The sequence below is a fragment of the Chionomys nivalis genome, chromosome 20, assembly GCF_950005125.1.
Source record: "Chionomys nivalis chromosome 20, mChiNiv1.1, whole genome shotgun sequence".
NCBI lineage: Eukaryota > Metazoa > Chordata > Mammalia > Rodentia > Cricetidae > Chionomys > Chionomys nivalis.
In genome coordinates, this window is record NC_080105.1 from 19,596,128 (window position 1) to 19,602,158 (window position 6,031).

Here is a 6,031-nt window from a genome sequence, read left to right on the forward strand (position 1 = left end):
CATATTCTGGGGATCTGACACCCTTTTTTGACTTGTACATTTGCAGGTAAAACACTCACATATATCAAACAGTAAAATTAAAAATTCTAATACTGTAGGCATGCTGAAAGTATTCAGCATCACAATTCATTTAGGGTTTTATTTCTTTGAACAATTGGATGAGTGCTCAACGTCCCATAGGGATAGAAAAATACATCTACATGCGAATGTTTCCATATATTTCTGGGAGTTTATAGACTGCTCAAAGCCCACATAAAGGCATCCATTTAAGACCTTCTCAATTATGAAGTATTTGGACTCGAGTTAAGCCCACCATATTGTAATATGTAAGAGTAGTTCTAATTAATGGCACCTTTACCTCCCCACAGTTCACAACAATTAGATAAAATTTTAAAGAAACATATATTGTTTGGCAGCTGAGGAGGTGGTTAGGTGTGTAAAATGCCTTTATACCTGGATGTTTTCTAATGTGGGTTCTGAGGATTGAACTTTGGGCTTGCAAGACAAGCAGTTTGTAAGGCCTGCGGATATATTCTGGACGGGCAAGCTCCATCTGAGAGACAGAGCAAAGGAGTAAATGCTACACTTTCCATGTTTTCCCATCAGTTAAGTATCTCCAGCTGCCCACAGGCAGAGAAAGGAAGTATGAACTGGGACTTGGTGAGATCCCTCCCCACAGAAACCTAGAAAGCACGGGACATTTTCCTCAGGCACTACAGGTCAGTCGCGAAAGTGTATGTAAAAGTGACTAGCCCACTTTAAAATGTGCCATAAAAACCTCTCAACGGGAGTAATTTATGCTTGGATTGCCTCTTCAGAGTTATTAATGCTGGCAGCCCAGACTCCTTGTCACAAGAGTCATTTATACAGGCTGGTTATGAGGGGCTGTCCTTGATACCTCCTGGTCTCCTAGCAACATGGCTCTACCTCCTCAGTTCAGAAGAGGCAAGTATCCCAAGCCCGTTGTCCTTTCAAGGAGAAATTTTCAGTCCATTCCCTTAGTGTGATATTCTGTAACCCCACAGGGTGATGCCATTTAGGGTTTTGCAGAAGGATGATCACAAATTGGTCAGATCTGTTCATCAGAGGCAATGCTTTTAGATGACTCTTGTTAAGGTGAATCCATTGTTTAGATTATTAAGCACTTACAACCTACCACTGCTTTCTGGAAATCATCTTTTCCGCCCCCCTCTTGATGTTCGGCTTGTACTGTTTCGCATCAAAAGCCTTGATCCCTTTCTCCGTGCCTTAGGCTATTCATGAACATGGTAGTTTTTCTCTTAATTTTTTTCTCTCTCTAATGATTAATTTCATTGTGTTGCTAAAAGTTCAAGATATTGCGTGAGAATCTGTGGAGACCTAATGTCCTCATAGATAGACCCTGACGTAGATACTGTAGATCTGAAGCCTTAAGCTCTTACTTCACTTCAATAGAGATGAGTCCTTCTGAGGTCAAACAACTCATGTTCTCTGGCTTGTTAGACCCCAGGACCGGGGTGTGATTTTGAGTCCTGAAGTCGGGACATCCTCTCATGATTCAGTAGCAAACACTGAGTTGTTCATATTTATGCTTGTTTGGGAAGAAATTTGGCTTTTGTTGGGTTCCAAGCTCACATTCTGGCTGCACGTCTGATCATTTTGTCCCTCCCTAGATTTCTAGTTTGTTTCCAAAGGCAATGCAGTGGGTTATGGTAAGAGGAATAGATTAAATGTACGTGTTAGCAATATTTTAACCTTTATGCTCTTAGTTTGTCTTACAAAAGCACATTTTATTCAAGAGCGAACTGAGGCTTAAAAAGGAAACTTGGCATGATGAACTTGAATTCAGAACTGCGCAATGTTGAAGGGAACTCTTGCTTGTACTGTTTTCTAGTACGGTACCCCCACAATCACTCTCTCTCTCTTTCAGGATTGTACACTCATACCAGGGCTTTGATGATGCCAGGTAAGTACCCAAAAGTTTAAAAAAGTGAGACATTGTTTCACTGACTTGTCTAGGCTTTAAACTTGAATCACTCTGCCTCCCCAGACTCCCAAGTAGCTAGACCCACTAGAGTCCACCATCATGACTGACTAGAATTCTTTAAATCTTTACCGATTTTTCTGAGATCCAGTCTTTGTTTGTCTTAACTCAAGCATTCTGAGGGTGAGACTGTGTGGTATAGCCACACTACGTGGAGGAAGTGGATTCCACAGTCCCCAGAATAAAAGTGAGTGAAATGTTTTCTACTGTGAGTCAGTTCTGCTCACCTGTCCCACAAGCTTTCTTCACTGACCTTCAGGACTTCTACAAAGTTAGGTTTTACTAACGTATATTCATATTTATTTGATTTGTACTGTTACATTTGAGTATTTACCAAATAGTGTGTATATGTATGAGTATAGGGAGAACATGAGCAAGGAAATCAGGACCACGAGGCGTGCACCCACCCACTGTGACAGTGGAACTGATCTATTGGGAGCTCTCCAAGGCCAGCTGGACTGGGACTGAATAAGCATGGGTTGAAACTGGACTCTCTGAACATGGCGGACAATGAAGGCTGATGAGAAGCCAAGGACAATGGCACTAGGTTTCAATCCTAATACATGAACTGGCTTTGTGGGAGCTTAGCCTGTTTGGATACTCACCTTCCTGGACCTAGATAGAAGTGGGAGGACCTTGGTCTTCCTGTAGGGCAGGGAATTTGGACTGCTCTTCAGTATCGAGAGGGAGGGGGAATGGACTGGGGGGAGGAGAAAAGGAGTGGGGATAGGGGGAGGGGAGCGGGGGGAGGGGGCAATATGTGGGAGGAGGGGGAGGGAAATGGGAAACGGGGAGCAGTTGGAAATTTTAATTAAAAAAGAATAAAAAAAAATGAGAAAAAAAATAATATTGAATGGTTTCATCTATAATCCTGTAGGAAATGTCAAAGTTATTTGACAAGTAGGTGACACATACATCTCAGTGTATAGTATTGAGACAAGGTGAGACAAGTAGAATGAGTCACAGATGTCTCCGTTTGTCACCATTTCAGCAGATTTCTCCAGATGTTACATGATGACATTAACATAGTTATCATTCTGGCTTGCACACAAGTGAGTTTAGACACCTGTAAAGTCACCCACATTTACTATGTTTATCCTACTCATTTATTCGAAAGAGCGAGAGTCTCAGTCTGTTCTGTGCTGCTCTAAGACCACTTGAAGCTGGGTGTTTTATAAAGAAGGAAAGAAAGAGGCTCACTCAGTTCGCAGAGATTCAAGCACGCAGCTGGTGTTGATTTCTGGGGAGAGCCTCGCGGTGGATAACATCCCTACCGGAAATGTGTGAGAGAGGCAAGTCTGAGGGAGCTCAGATGGGGCGAGAAGGAAGCAGCAAGGCCAGAAGAGGCCAGGCTCTGTGCTCTTCTCTAATCACGTGATCTTGTGGAACTAACTGATCCCTGGGGGACGCGGCCCATCCTGAGGGGCCAGCATCAAAACCCTCCCTACTGTGCTTACGGTAGATAAGCTTAAATTCCCCACAGCTTCCAGCACCACACCGGAGGCTAAGCTTCCAGCAAGTATGCTTCTGGGTTTAGGGAGACACATCTAAGAATTATCCAAGCCATGCATCTGGGCTGTGTTTCTCATTTTTTGACTAAGGTGTTCCTCATAGAATGGAATAGTAAACTATATTGAAAAAAAAAAGGGGGAAGAGCTTTGAAGTATTATGGTATAAATATCAGTTCACGGGAACAGACTGGAAACTGACTCCTTCCTCTCAGAAGCTACGGTACTTGTGATCATTGGCATTATCAAGAGAAAACAAACCTGTTTTGAAGTAGCTCAAATGCTTTAGGTGCCCAACACGGACTCAGTCAAGAAATGTGAGCTCACAATTAGGTAGTAAATGTCACTAAACACTAGGGGAAAATGAGGAACTTCAAAGCAAATCTGGGGAGCACATGCTACATTGCAAACATTGCTAAATTCTCCCCACCCTCTGAGCAAAGAAGAAACTCAAGTGCTAAGTAGGCAGAAAAAGTAACTTCTCCTTGAGGGCAAGTTTGGAGTGGCGGGGAAGGACAGATGTGAACAGCCGGATAAGGGCCTAGAAATCACCCCCAAGAAATAGGAACCCACAGAGGAAGGTGTCCTGTTTGGGATATGAGGCGTCCTTTCCAATAGCTTGGTTTCTAGATGCTGAGTTTGAGGAAGGGGTTGGGTCCCCAGGGCTCTGACCTCAGTAATGTTATCCCACTGATGGCATTATTATGGCATTATTAGAAGGTGTAGAAATGAAGAGGGGAGACCTTATCAGTGGAACTGGGTCATACTGGTTTCCAGTTCAGTATGTACTTCCTGCCACTACAGGATGAGCAGCCTTCCCGCCATGTCCTTCCTCCTCCACAGGTCTGAAAGCAGTGGGGCCGTATGACCACAGATGGAAACAGCTGAAACCTTGATCCGACATAAACCTGTAGACTTTGTGTTGTTCCTGTTATGTGTTTGTCACAGCGGCACAAACACAAACAAACAAATAACAACAACAACAACAACAACAACTAACCAGAAGGGAAGGGAAAGAAAAACAGCTAAAATAACCACAACATCCCACAACCTGTGTGGATACTGTCTCATTTAACACTCAAAACACTTGATGAAATAAATGGTATTTTGTCTGTTTTTTAGAAGAGGAAGCAGATATAGACATGTTTTACAATCTGTTCTTTTTTTCTAGCACACACTTGTGTGTGTGTGTGTGTGTGTGTATGAGTCTTGTAGGTGAGAGAACTCCCCAAATGTATCACATAGACTGAAAATGAACAATTCTCTCCTGTGATAGACTGGTTCACATGCATCTTCAAAACAAAACAGTCCCCCATCCTAATGATCAAGACACTTCCTGATTGCTGCCTTCCTTATCTGGGCATCCTATTCTATTTAGGAATGTCCTTTAATTTAGACTTTTGCTAATGGGACTTGTGAAGTCCTTATTTCTTTCATGACAATGGCTTCCAAATTCCTGAGTTTAACTGTTTTGTTAAGGCTGGCCTTTGCCCAGACAGTTAGATGCTCAGCTTCTTTTGAAACACCCCCGCCATGTCACTTGGCACAATCTCTCATCCTGAAAAGAGATAAAATATGATTTACCAGTATTCAAATGGGCTCTGCTGTTCTTTCAAAGAGACAGATGACTTAAGTGATTTGGAGGGATTATATATTTTTGTTCAGCTCCTCTGCGTGACTCTGAAGTGGCAATACAATTCAGAGTTGATGGGAGTTTCAGGTTCAAAGATGCCACAGAGATTCATGGAATATAGAACCTATTTGTTTCTTTTCTGAATTATCTATTTCCATTTTTCTTCACTACTTTATCCCCTTTGAATTTATTTCAAGCATCTCTTGAAATAGTATGGCCTATAATCCATTGCCATTATATTGCAAATAATTCCTCCACATTGTTCTTAACTTCATTATTGAAATATTGTCATTTCACCTTTAATTTTTAATTCTGGAATTTATTGTGTTGTAATATCGGTATCTAGCCTCCTTTTCTCCTCTGAGCAGTTCAATTTTCCAAGCATCATTTATTGAATAATTCATTGTGTTTGATTGGTTATGGCAATGACCCCAATTTTCTTACTCTTTCTTGAATCTGTGCCCTTTGGGGGTATACTCCCTGACTATATTAGTTCATTTCTGTTGCTAATAACACAATGTCATGGGTGTAAATTACAAAGCAAAGCGGTTTATTTTGGCTTGTGGCTCTTTAGGTACAAAGGTCAAAGAATTGTGTCTATTGATGACCTTCTTTTTTTTTTTTATATTTCGAGACAGGGTTTCTCTGTAGCTTTTGGTTCCTTTCCTGGAACTAGCTCTTGTAGACCAGGCTGGCCTCGAACTCACAGAAATCTGCCTGCCTCTGCCTCCCGAGTGCTGGGATGAAAGGCGTGCGCCACCACTGCCCAGCTTGTTGATGACCTTCTTATTGGCAAGTCCCAAGATGTCTCAGAGCATCATGGGTAACAATTAGGGAGCAGACAAATGTCTACATATCTGTCTGGCT